This window comes from Coenobita brevimanus, chromosome 109, assembly GCF_032717465.1.
Source record: "Coenobita brevimanus isolate Jiangsu-jjx chromosome 109, ASM3271746v2, whole genome shotgun sequence".
In the NCBI taxonomy this organism is placed as follows: Eukaryota; Metazoa; Arthropoda; class Malacostraca; order Decapoda; family Coenobitidae; genus Coenobita; species Coenobita brevimanus.
In genome coordinates this window covers 26,582,684-26,595,965 of record NC_137062.1, presented here as the reverse complement: position 1 = coordinate 26,595,965, position 13,282 = coordinate 26,582,684, and the positions used below count along the sequence as shown (strand labels likewise).

Below are 13,282 nucleotides of genomic sequence, written 5' to 3'. Positions count from 1 at the left end.
TGTGGGTGCTTTACTTCCGGTCCGGAAAGAGGACCCTGCTCAGTCGCTGGTGTTCTTAGGACGAGAAGTCGACCTAAAAACACTCAGCATAACACTTAAGATTAAGATAAATCGAATGTCTGATATAGTTAGGTGGGTCTGCCTAAAGTAAGGGGTATGTTTACGCATGCTTACAATCTTTTAGTTGCTGTTCACAAGGATGTCCCATTGGCGCAGCCTCACAACAAGAATAAAGAAGAAGAAGAGTGAGCTAGTGTAAAACTTACAACCGAAATCATGTTTCCACGCGAGAAATGAAGAATTGTTGCCGTCCAAGATTACTTTTCGCCATATTCTACTGGTAGGCATCCAATCCTTTATTTTTTTCGTTGCCTTGTGAGAGATACCTTTTACTATTTTGAGAGATGACAGACGCGGTGGTCTGTTGCCTAACTTGCTACACTTACCTACTTGGCAACATCACATAATTAGCGATCTATTCATCTATCTATCTATCTGTTCCCAGACGCCTTAATCCCCTAAGGGGTGGCCACAAACAAATCGCCTCCATGTCGTCCTGTTCCCTGCCATTTCACTGCCCTGCTCCCAACTCACACCCCCATCTCTCATATATCTGTCCACTCCGTCCCTACATCTCATCCTTGGCCTCCCCCCACCCTCTCCCCCCTCCACCTACACTCTCTTCATCAGCCTGTCACTCTCCATCCTCTCTTCATAACAAACCACCAGTGTGTTTCTCCTAACACTTACTATCACATCCACACCACAATGCTCCTTCACTTCCTCATTTGTCAGTCTGTCTCTCTGTGTGACTCCACATGCTCCTCTCAAATAACTTGTTTCCACTGCTTTCACTCCTGACTTCTGTCCCTCAACAAGGTCCAAATTTCACTTCCAAACGTTAGAGTTGGTGCCGGTATCACAATACTGTCATGTAGCTAGTACCTTATCACTTCCATGCCCATTCCCTGTTTCTTATCACTGCTTTCAAGGAACCAGCAACCTTTCTTCCTTGTTGTACCCTTTCCAGCACTTCACACTCCAAACTTCCATCCTTACTCATCACACTACCCAAGTACTTAAATGCACTCACATTTGCCACTTCCTCATCATCCAACCTCACTGTACATTCACTGACTTCTGTCGAAGACCATAACTTTACTCTTTCCTACATTCTCCTTTAGATTCTGTTTCTTTCACACTTTCCCACACTCATCCACCAAGCCTTGCAGCTCCCTTTCATCTTTACGTAACAACACAGTATCATCTGCAGATAACAGTACAGGGAGTTTCCAAACACTGCCCATTCTCACTAGGGCCACTCCAACATCCACTGCCCTACCATGTATCTCTTTGATAACCCCATCCATATACAGAATGAACAACCATGGAGACATGACACACCCCTGTTTCAATCCAACCTTCAGATAGAAGAATTCACTCAGTTCGCTATCCACACGTACTGCAGCCTTAGCACCCTCGTACATACTCTGCACGGCGTTCAGCAGTTTCCCATGTACTCCATATATTCTTAATACTTTCCACAGTCCTTGTCTCTCCACCCTGTCATATGCTTTCTCCAAATCCATGAAGGTTGCATCAACTTCTTTCCCTTCTCAAGAAACTTTTCCACTAAAGATCTAAGAATGAATATCTGATCTGCACAACCTCCTCCCTTCCTAAAGCCTCCATGTTATTCTCTAACTAATTCCTCTGTTATTTTCCTAACTCTGTTAATAAGTATCGGGTATCCTTCCATATACTTTTCCTATTACACTAAGAAGACAAATACCCCTATGATTAACGATGATATTGAGTTTTCGGTATTTTTTTCCTTTATTGTCGTGTTTTTAGCGGGCAATCTTGCCATACCCAGTGGATATGTGCAACCATACTGTATAGTGTATGCCTATAGCTGTGTGTTTTTTTTGTGTGCAAGTGAATATTACCGAATCTTGCCAAACATACTGAACGGTGGATTTCGTTTCCGACTTCCCAACTGGATGCTGGGTTAGGTTAAGTTAGGTTGGGTTGGGTTGGGTTAGGTTAGGTTAGGTTAGGTTAGGATACATTAAATTATTAGGTACAGTTGAGCTAGGTTAGGTTAGGTTTGGTTAAACACTTAGCTTAGGCCAGTCCCTTCCACCATTACTAAAGCTGCATTTTCGTGAGCTGCTTTGGACTGGTTTTGACCGGTCTGGACTCGTAAGTGGTCGCGAGAATAGGCTGATGTCCGTTTGATCATGTCCGAGCCTCCTATTGGCTGCAAGAGTGATTGGGAGTGGCCTAGAAGCATGTCACTAAGGTATGAAATAAAAGATTCCTGCCGAATTCCCAAACAACATGGGCTGAAACCGACCTTAAAGGTTCACAGAATACATTTACATTTGAAGATGACTGAGTCTGTATTCTTTCGACGAATTTTGAGCTCTCCTTCTGCTTCCCCTCGAATTTTATTTCGGCCATTAATGCTTTAATAATCTTATTTCATGCGATCTAAATTAATACAAAGCCCCTGTTTCATGGTGAGATTTATTGGGTTCCCTTCTTGGGTGATCACAGGCTTCTACTAGTGTTAAAAATCTAATTTAAAACTAACCTTTTTCCCAGGTCCACTATTCTTGACCATCAATGTTTACAGCCTGGCACAGACACTCCTGGCCTCCTTCTTTGCTGTTGCTGACACGCAGACTGGTCTGGCCAGGGCTAGCCTCTGGCGCGGGACTGCTTTCGACCAGTCTGTACCAGTCTAATTGTCTCACCAGAACAGCAATAAGACCTGTCTAAACCAGTCGATACAGGTCTAAAAGCCTCATGAAAACACAGCATAATATTTCCAATCAAATTGCCATAATCATATTATGGTTATTATTCATTTGCATAATAAATTAGTTACTTGAGAGGAGCATGTGGAGTGACGTGGAGGGACAGGTTGACGAATGAAGAAGTTAAGGAACGTTGTGGGGTAGATGTGGATGTAGTTGAAAAGATTAGGAGAAGTACACTGAGGTGGTTTGGACATGTGGAGAGAATGGAGAATGAAAGACTGACTAAGAGGGTGTATGTAGGTGAGGTGGAGGGAGGGAGAGGGAGGGGTAGACCGAGGATGAGGTGGAGGGATGGAGTTGAGAGGTATATGAGGGAGGGGGGGTGAGTTGGGGGGAGGGGAGTCAAATGGTGGGTGACAGAGTGACTTGGAGGCGTTTTGTCTGCAGCCACCCTTTGCGGGATTAGGGCGTCGGGCTATAGATAGATAGATAGAATAGACAATAAATGAGGCCTCAAGACACAAATGAACTAAAAAACTATCAAATGGAACAAAAAACACCAAAAATAGGAAACAGCAGTAAAGGAAATATTTACCGAGTTTTCCATAATTTGCGGGGGATAGGGTGGTTTCGTGGAAGAGCTCCTGACTCAAGACCGAGGGGTCAAGAGTTCGCGCCCTACCCGGGTAGCTTCCCTGCCGGGAGAGGTGGAGCTTTCCCCTCTCCTAGTGGGGTCATATGATGTATCAGGGTCTAGCTCGGGGAATTCATTTTCCCGTACAAAAAATTCCGAAGTTCCATAATCTTAGCAAAAGGAAGAAGTGCTGGTGAGTTTGTCAGTGTGGTAAATTATCGATATTGCTCCCAAGTAATGGAGATTGAAATTATTACTGAATGTTCCCCTCTTAGCCTAATTACCTGGTATTAGCCCAGTTCTCTTCTAAGAAACATCTGTTGAAAATGCTTTTCAATTTATTATCTCGGTTATTATTCGAATGTCCTGTACCTTGCTCTGCCGCTTTCACTGTATTTTTTCCAATGTCATTTTGGTCCAGTGATCAAGAAAACAGTATAATTTGGTTGTGCAGTTTATATTGCTGATTGATATTCAGGTAAATTTTTACAAGTTGCCAATACACCCCTCAGGTTGTGCAGTATTTTATTCTGGTAGTTTTTGACAAGATTTGAGTGATTTTGACCTTCATTTTTGTTGGAAATGCTTTATTTAGCCTCTTTTCCAATCATGAACTTTGACTGGATGAGGAGCTGAAATGAAGCATTTTCAACAGAACATGAAGGCAGAAATTAATCAAAAACCTCCAGAAAAATATACTGCACAACCAGTTAACCTAACCAAACCTAACCTGCTGCAGCGGAATGCTTGCCTTAGAGATACAATGGTCCAGGTTGTGCAGTATATTATTTTGGTAGTTTTTGACGAGATTTGAGTGAGTTTGACTTCATTTTTGTTGGAAATGCTTTATTTTGCCTCTTCTGATCATGAATTTTGCATGAGGAGGTGAAATGAAGCATTTTTGACTGAAAACGAAGGCAAAAATCACTCAAATGGCATCAAAAACCACCGAGTGGAAACTCTTAATAACACGTAAATAATCAATATCACAACCAGTGCACAGATCACGTCCTACTTCATCGGAAGCAATAGCGAGAAGGATTTGAATTCTCTACCCAGAAGGAATCAGAGAGTTCACTTCAAATTGGTTGGTAGAATACCATCACATGACCAAAAGTATGCCTATGAGTGGCTGAAACAGACCTAGAAGACACATGCGCAGTAGACAGAAGGAGAAACACATGTACGAACGCACGCATTTTTTACACAGACTGGCAGTCAGGAACCAAGGTATGATATTTTGGGAAATTTTTGTTAAATTCAATACCGAGTATCTCTGTAAATATCGATTTGTGAATGGGGTTATGGGAGTTCATTAGCATTCTTAGGTATTATACTATGCATTTATGGTGGTAATATCCCTAAACTTTGGTGGTAGGTGGTGGGGACCATCATTCACTCACTTGATGTAGTGCTGCCTACTTCTTCCTTAGCCATTATCATTCTTTTTCCGTGCCTGCCCTCCTCTCTTCCTATTTCTCCCATCTTTCCTGTCACTTGTTATTGCTTTTCATTAAAGGTGGCTTTACATTGAGTGACAAGCCAAATGGTTTCCTGTAAACCAAGAAACCATTTACAATGCTGGGTGGTAACCATATAACCAAACCATATGTGCTCCCTACGTGTCAACAAATGGGTTGGTGGAGGGTTAGTGCCCCTCCCCGTAAAACACATAACTCACAGTGAAATGGCCACCTCTTACAGGATTGTGGCGTCTGGCAATAGATATAGATAGATAGATAGATATCCCTGAACTGCATATTGGCTGCATATTGGCAGCTTGTAAAATAGTACCAGTATTTATACTGAATTCTATTTCTTTCAAGGATAGGTTAGGTCTAGTTGTCAATGTTCACTCAACTTAAAAAACAATGACCAAATTTGACTAAAATACATACAAATAACCTAACCTTGAAAGCTACATCAACATCGTTGCCATGCGTACGTAGACGTGCATGGAAGTCATCCACGTCAAAACCTAGAAAATCGTACTCCACATCCGTTCCGAGAAGCAGACGAGACCAACCATTTTCTAGAGTCTTGACAGGGATTTCCTTCCATGCACTGGCCCAGTTGTAGATTGCAGACTTGATGTTGTAGCGGTGAAGGTTTTCCAAAGTCCGCTGGCCTCGCGTCTCCCGTCCCTCTCTGCACTCGTCCTCATCCTCGAGAACAACCATCACCTTGTGCAGGAACTTCCTTCGGTACAGCCTCTTCGTTGCCACGATCACTCCTTGGTCCATTGGTTGGATGAAAGCAGTCGTATTAGGTGGCAGAAACATGCACCTAATCTGGCCATTCTCAGCCGCCAAGTCATTGTCGCACGGGTGGGCAGGTGCATTATCGAGGAGAAGGAGGGCCTTTACCTGGTCGCGTGGGATTCCCAGTGTCTCCATCTGGTAATGTATGACCTCCTTGACGAAATGGCGATGGGACCAGTCTTTGAAGATCTGGGCTGTAAACCATGCCTTCAAAGAATGGTACCAGATGACAGGAAGGACATCCATCACCCCATGAAGACACCGAGGCTGCTTTGCACGGCCAACAATAACGGGCTTAAGCCGGTGCATGCCGTTAGCATTGGCACAACACAAAGCAGATATCCGTTGCTTGGAGAGCTTGCGGCCAGGTACACGCTTCTCCGTCTCCTCGGCTAGAGTGTTCGTTGGCAAAGAGCGATAGAATAAACCAGTTTCGCCAGCATTGTAGACTTGACTGAGAGTGAGGCCCTCCCTGTTGATCAAGCCCTTGACCTTGAGCCGAAACTCGTCAACTCCATCCTCGTTAGCGTCCAAAGCTTCGCCATGAGCTTTACGGTTGGTAAGGCCATGCCGTAACTTAAACGCGAAGAGCCAACCCTCGGATGCCTTGAAGTCTAGGGCGTCGTGAAGCCTGGCAAACTTCTCAGCAGCAGCCTTCAGCTCCGTACCATGTACCATCGCACCAGCAGCACGTTGCTGTCGATACCAAATCAATGTGGAGCGGTCGACTTCAGCAAACTTGGGAGTAAACATCACCTTCCTCTCCACGTTGCGTTTGCTTATCGACGAGAAGTCAGCCGTGTACTGCATGAGTTTGTCTCGGGATCTCTTAATATCAAACAAAGTAGATCGGGCCAGGTTGAACTCGCGGAGGATGCGGGAAGAAGACCACCCCTCATCTACTTTCTCCAGTAACTCCCGTTTCTTCTCCAGAGTCAACACCACTCTCTTCCTCTTCTCAGGCGGCGGGGCCATTATCACACACACGAAGGAGAGGCACAAGAGCAGCAGGAGTGCCTGCAGCAGGTAAGGCACCACCACAAAAGCGAGCACGTGGGCAGCCATGACGACGAGCGTGCACTTGCGACGAGAGACAGGTGGAAAGTGGGGAGGATGCAGGGGCGTTCTAGCGGACGTCGGAGGAATGACGCGCCACAACAAAGCTGTCCCACACCCTGCGCGCCAAGTTCAAATTACGGGCGGAAATTTTTTTTTTTTTTTTCCAATTTTTTTGCGATTTTCGGACGATTTTGGGAATACTGGATCCCGGGACGATTATGTCCGGTTAGGGGGGATGTTCGGATATTAGGCGTTTGGATATTAGAGGGATCATTCATTCATTCATTGCCAGACGCCATGTATCCCAAACGGGGTGGCCAACGGCTTAGAGTTAATTGTTTTACAGGGAGGGGCACTAATCCTCCACCAACCCCACTTGACACGTAGGGATGCCAACAGCATCTGGTGTTCCCAGGCGGTCACCCATCCAAGTACTAACCAGACCCAACGTTTATATATATATATTTATATATATAAATATATATATATATATATATATATATATATTTTTCAACTCAATAAATTGAATCGTCCCCAAGATGGTCTATCAGCTTGGAACTGTCCAAGGCGCGCGCAGCTAATTTGAAAACATCACGTATGTGCAAATTCGCATTAAATCGAGAAACCCTTGTTAGTTAAACATATATCCTTAGATATTTGCTCGTGTTAAAATGAAAACATGCTGTTTAAACTCGCGTTAGTTGAGAAGTTACCATACTTATATGGTAGTACAGTAATACAGTACATTATATAATCATAATCATACAGTACTCACCTGGCATAGGCATCAGTGGAAGGTAGATACACACGGATACATCCTCGCTACCGTATATAGTAGTCAGAGCACTAGGGCACGGAGCACTGAGGGGCCACTTGGTAAGTCACAGCACTACAGCAACAGGCAAGGCACAGGGGGCAACTGGCTAAGTCACAGCAGTGGGGGATAGTCACTACGTGGGTCACAAATGCACACAGATATGTCTTCACTATACAGCATCCATGGGAGAGAATGAGAGAGCGATAGTAGGCCTGGCGCATTGGATGGGCCACTCCCACAACACATTGTGATTGGCTGGCTTGTTGCAGGATCTGCCCATGCGTCGATTTAGTCTCGTGTCTAAGCCGGACTATACTTATCACCGCCGAAAAATGCATAGTATATACCTGTGACTGCTTCCCATTTCTGATGTGGATGTTGCGTAATTTTGCTGGATATCGTTGTAATAGAGTTGAGCAAAATGCGCTTGCCTTTGAGGTGGGCTGGATTTTGTGACGATGGAAAATTGTGAGATTACTGTACTGTATTGTTGTTAGTGAGTGCTAAGTGCTTTAGAAACAGGATGGATGTTACTGATGTCAGTCTCCAGTTTTGAAGATGTTGGTATTGTTGAATGGGAATTTAGTTTATCTCTCTGCATTACAAGGTCAGCTTCATTAGATCAATACAGTACTGCATTAGCCTACAGGCAAACCCTGTTATACGATACCCCTGTATGTGATACCCGGTTCCCCAGATTAGTGATGGGGGTAGAAATCCACCCTACCCCACCTAATGATGGCCGAGCCCCAGTTTAACCTCTTAACCGCAGGGACTTCGGAAGCTCTCCGTGCCCGTCCTGTGAGGATAATCGCGCTCCAACTGACTTTTTAAAAATATTTGCCAAAAATCAGTTATTTGTCCTAGAATATTATAATTACATATGCATATGGCACATACCTTCAGCTTTCTCCTGGGATGTTTGTTGAGCCTTCGTCGACTACCATAGGACTTGTGGAGACTTCTGAAGTTGGGTAACGAAGTCTCCACTTTACACTTCCCAACACCCCGTAATATGATTACCACTGCCTGATGTTTTCAGTAGAAACACTATTCTGTGAATTTCAAGTAGTTTGGAATCCATACTCCCCCGAAAAAAAACACTGTGAAAGCAATGTAAATAACAAGCGCGTACGAGCTTTCCACCCACACTCGTTCCCCGCTGGTATTCTGAGGCGGAGCTGTCATTTTGTTATTTATAAGCACACTCACACTTTATATTCCTAGTACTTTATTACACTTATTTATATATACAATATTTATCCATAAGTTTCCTTCACTACTAGTAGTTTATTTTCACTCCAGGCATTCACTTTCTCGTTCAGTAAACTAGCGTAGAGAGTGAAGCTTTCACTTTCACTGTCATTACTCCAAGTCACACGATTCACCAGAAAGATCGTAGTCACTGTCCATCATTATCATGGATAAATTAGCCAATTCATGTTCCACAGCAGAGTCACTTAGTCGTTTACCCCTTCCCACACAAGGTTTAGTTGGGGTAGAGGTCACAGGGCCCTTTGCAGTGGGCGCAGAAGTGGCGGAAATGGAGGGGTGCATATCCGACATGGTTTCACCAAGAAAGACGACGGTAAACTGAATGATATGGCGTATTAGGGGCAGGGAGGGTTGGCAGTGTCAGCGTGGTGACAGCTGCTAATTTATGTGCTGTGAAATGATTGGCAGGAAATCTATCTATCTATCTATCTATTGCCAGACGTCATAATCCTGTAAGAGATGGCCATTTCACTTTGAGTTATTTGTTTTACGGGGAGGGGCGCTAACCCTCCACCAACCCACTTGTTGACACGTAGGGAGCACGTATGGTTTGGTTATATGGTTACCACCTAGCATTGTAAATGGTTTCTTGGCTTACAGGAAACCATTTGGCTTGTCACTCAATGTAAAGCCACCTATAAAGGAAAGAAAAGCAATAAGAAGTGACAAGAAAAATGGGAGAAATAGGAAGAGAGGAGGGCTGGTACAGAAAAAGAATGATAAAGGCTAAGGAAGAAGTAGGCAGCACTACATCAAGTGAGTGGATGATGGTCGCCACCACCTACCACAAAGGAAATCTAGACAATACATAATAAATAGACAATACATAATAAATTAGGTACCGTAGTTCCAGGTGAATGTAAATAACACTTAGGCTTCTCCCTTCTTTTCTTATATATATGTTAAAGTTATAGGAAGTGAGGAGTGTGTGCAGCAGCACAAACTATTGATTTGTGATATGGTGCTTAAAGAACAAGTGATGAAAAAGAGGACTTATGTACCTAGGAGGAAAATATGGAAGCTGAAAAACCAAGTAGTAAGGGATGCCTTCTGTAGCGAGTTGAGGAGAGTGGTGGCTGAACAGGGAGTTGTAGACAGAGGCGTTAATGAACAGTGCAGAGCCTTCAAGAACAATTTCTTGAGAGTTACTGATGTAACATGCGGTTGGACAAGAGGACCACCAAGACATAAAGTAACTTGGTGGTGGGATGAGGGTGTAGAAGCTGCAGTTAAGGAGAAAAGAAGGCTTTTCCGGAAATGGAAGAAGGGTGGTAGCAAAGAGGAATATTTGGCTGCCAAGCGTAGGGCTAGAAGAGAGGTATACAGGGCAAAGTCTGAGTCACAGAGACTTTTACTTGATAACCTAAATCATGGGGAAAGGAAAAATATGATATTTAGGGTGGCAGGTCAAGTGAAGAGGGATAATCGGTATATTATAGGTGAGCAGTGTGTGAAGAATGATGAAGGAAGGGTAGTGGTGAATAGTGAGGATATTAAAGATGCATGGAGAGAGCATTATAACAGGTTGTTGAATGAGGAGTTTGACTGGGACAGGGAAGGTTTTGAGCCAGCAGATCCAGTGTCTGGCCCTTGGCCTTTGATTGATACTGCTACTGTGAGTGAGGCAATAGACAGGATGAGGGTGGGGAAGGCAGCAGGTGTGTCTGGGTTGACTGCCGAAATGTTGAAGGCCTCAGGCGATATAGGGGTGAGTTTAGTCACTGACCTGAAGGATTATTTATGAGTGTGTTGTCTCAGATGATTGGCTGAAGAGTGTAATTGTAAATGTGTATAAATAGGATTATTTATGAGTGTGTTGTCCCAGATGATTGGCTGAAGAGTGTAATTGTAAATGTGTATAAATATGATTATTTATGAGTGTGTTGTCCCAGATGATTGGCTGAAGAGTGTAATTGTAAATGTGTATAAAGGAAAGGGTGATGCCCTGGAAAGAGGAAATTATAGAGGTATAAAGCTTCTAGATCAGATAATGAAGGTAATGGAGAGAGTTTTAGAAGGTATGATTAGAGAAAGAGTGAAAATTGATGAGATGCAGTTTGTGTTTATTCAGGAAAAATATATTGGTAGGAGAAGGGATCTTTATTTTGTTTTTGTTGATTTGGAAAAGGCCTATGACGGAGTCCCTAGAGAGGTGGTGAAGTGGGCAATGAGAAAGCTTGGCTTGGAGGAGTGGCTGGTTAGGGTGGTTATGGCTATGTATGTGGGTGCTCACACCCAGGTAAGAGTGAATGGAGATTTGACTGATGAGTTTTCCGTGAATGCTGGTGTACATCAGGGGTCAGTCTTGAGTCCCATGTTGTTTATCATGGTACTTGAAGGCCTTTCACGTGACTTTAGAAACGGACTTCCGTGGGAGTTGTTGTATGCTGATGATTTGGTGTTGATTGCAGAGAACAAAAGGGAGGCGGAGGAAAGGTTTAGGAAGTGGAGAGATGGTATGGGGCACAAGGGTTTTAGGGTAAATGCATATAAAACAAAAGTGATGATATGTAGGGTTGGTGGCGGTACTGTCAAAGACGAGGGAGAGTGGCCATGTGCAGTTTGCCACAAGGGCGTGGGAAGTAATTCCATCTTGTGTGGTGTGTGTGATAAATGAGTGCATAAGAGATGTAGTGGTATCAGAGGTAGACTGCGAGATAATGCTGATTTTATGTGTACGGCGTGTCGGGGTGAGCAGGTGGAGATCGTCAGACGTGAAAGGATTGAACTTGCTGATGAATCTCTTGAGTGTGTGGAAGAGTTTGGCTATTTGGGAGACATGTTGTGTGCTGGAGGTGGGGCTGGAGCTAGCTCTGTGGCTAGGGTGAGAAGTGGTTGGAAGAAGTTCAGGGAGCTGTTGCCTCTCCTGACATTGAGAGGACTCTCCCTACGAGCTAAGGGGTCTTTGTATGCAGCATGTGTTAGGAGTGTAATGCTGTATGGTAGTGAGACCTGGGCAGTGAAGGAGGAAGATATTCGCCGGCTCAGACATACTGAAATGAGAATGATTAGGTGGATGTGCAGTGCGTCCCTGCGTCTAAGGCCGGGAGGGGCTGGGTTTACGATGGAAGAGTTGAGAGGTAGGATGGGACTGGAGTGTTTTGGTGTTGTGATGAGGAGAGGTAGATTGAGATGGTTTGGACATGTGGAGAGGATGGGGGATGATAATTGGGTGAGGAAGGTGAGAAGTGTTAATGCTGGGGGTGGGGTTATGAGGGTTAGACCAAGAAAGACATGGGACGAGGTCATTAAGTGTGACCTCAGGGTAAAGGGACTGAACAGGGAGGCTGCAGTTGATCGTGCAGCGTGGAGAGCCGCCATTAGGTGACCAAGGCCGACACATGCAAGCATGTTGGAGCCTTTAAAAACGAAAACGAATATTTTTATTACAAGAACAGGTCATATGGCATATTTCAAGGGTAAATAAACAGGGAAAATTAGCGAATGAGTGCACGTGGGGTGTTGCCAGGTGATAATTAGCCCATTCCAGGTGTATGGCAGTATCAATTACCTTTTCTCTTTTTTATATATACTGTATTATTTTGTATAAGAATAGGGCATAGGACACATTTCAATGGATGAAATGAGTGGAAAAATCCGAGCAGGATTTGTGTAACGCGGCGCAGCTGGGCAGGCGGGAGGAGAGGGTAATGGAGGGGAGGTAAGGAGGGGTGTCAAGGACTGGGGAAAAATGGCTAAATTGTCAACAATGGATGGGAGTACAGATAACATTAGCAGTGCTGACTACAGTATAGCTGGACACTGGCAGTACTGACAGATGATACAAGCCACCACTTGAAAGCCCGGGCTAATTCAAAATAACACAGAATCACAAAACTGACGCCCCACAGAATGATCCCTTGCACCCTTGTGCCCGAGCGTCACGAAAGTGACGCCCCGCGGTTAAGGGGTTAATGATGGGTCCTCTGATATTTTGTCTGCAAGTGATGGGCCAAAAGTTTGAATCACGTGCTTTTCCGTGGCCAGCTGAGCCCACCCGCCTGCCAGGATGCACAGAAATGCTCGTGCAACCCCCTCACCCATCACTTACCCTGCATGCACTCATCTCATTCTTCTTACACTGGCCGTCTCTGAGTGAGGAACTCTCTTACGCTCGCCAACCCTGCTTCGTGTTGCGTCACCAACATTATGCAAACTGCCGTCATAATGCATCATAGCTGTGTCCCAGCAATGCCATGAGCAGGGCAATGATATTAATCGTGTGTGGAATGTGATTTTGTGTGAATTTTGCCCTAAATAAGTGTGATCATGTGTGATAAGAGCTCTGCACATATTGGGGCTGGTGATTTATTTACAGGTGTTAGGCTTAGGTTAGCATCTTTTACAGGTGTTAGGCCATTTAGATTGGCTTTAAACTTTTTTTTGGACTTATTTTGGTGGGTTTAGGAGTTGGTTGGGGGTGTGAAACCCAAGGCTCAAAAATGCATCCCTATACTGTACTTTACAA

The 13,282-nt window shown here is 44.3% G+C and overlaps 1 protein-coding gene across 1 annotated transcript in view; it reads left to right on the top strand.

The window, feature by feature from the left end:
- Positions 1-224: 224 nt before the first annotated feature.
- The window catches only part of abo (de-etiolated protein 1 abo), a 186,722-nt gene continuing 173,664 nt past the window's right edge, over positions 225-13,282 (top strand). Inside the window, exon 1 of the mRNA XM_080285946.1 lies at positions 225-340. The gene's annotated coding sequence lies outside the window, so the exon portion shown is untranslated. The remainder of the gene's footprint in view (positions 341-13,282) is intronic.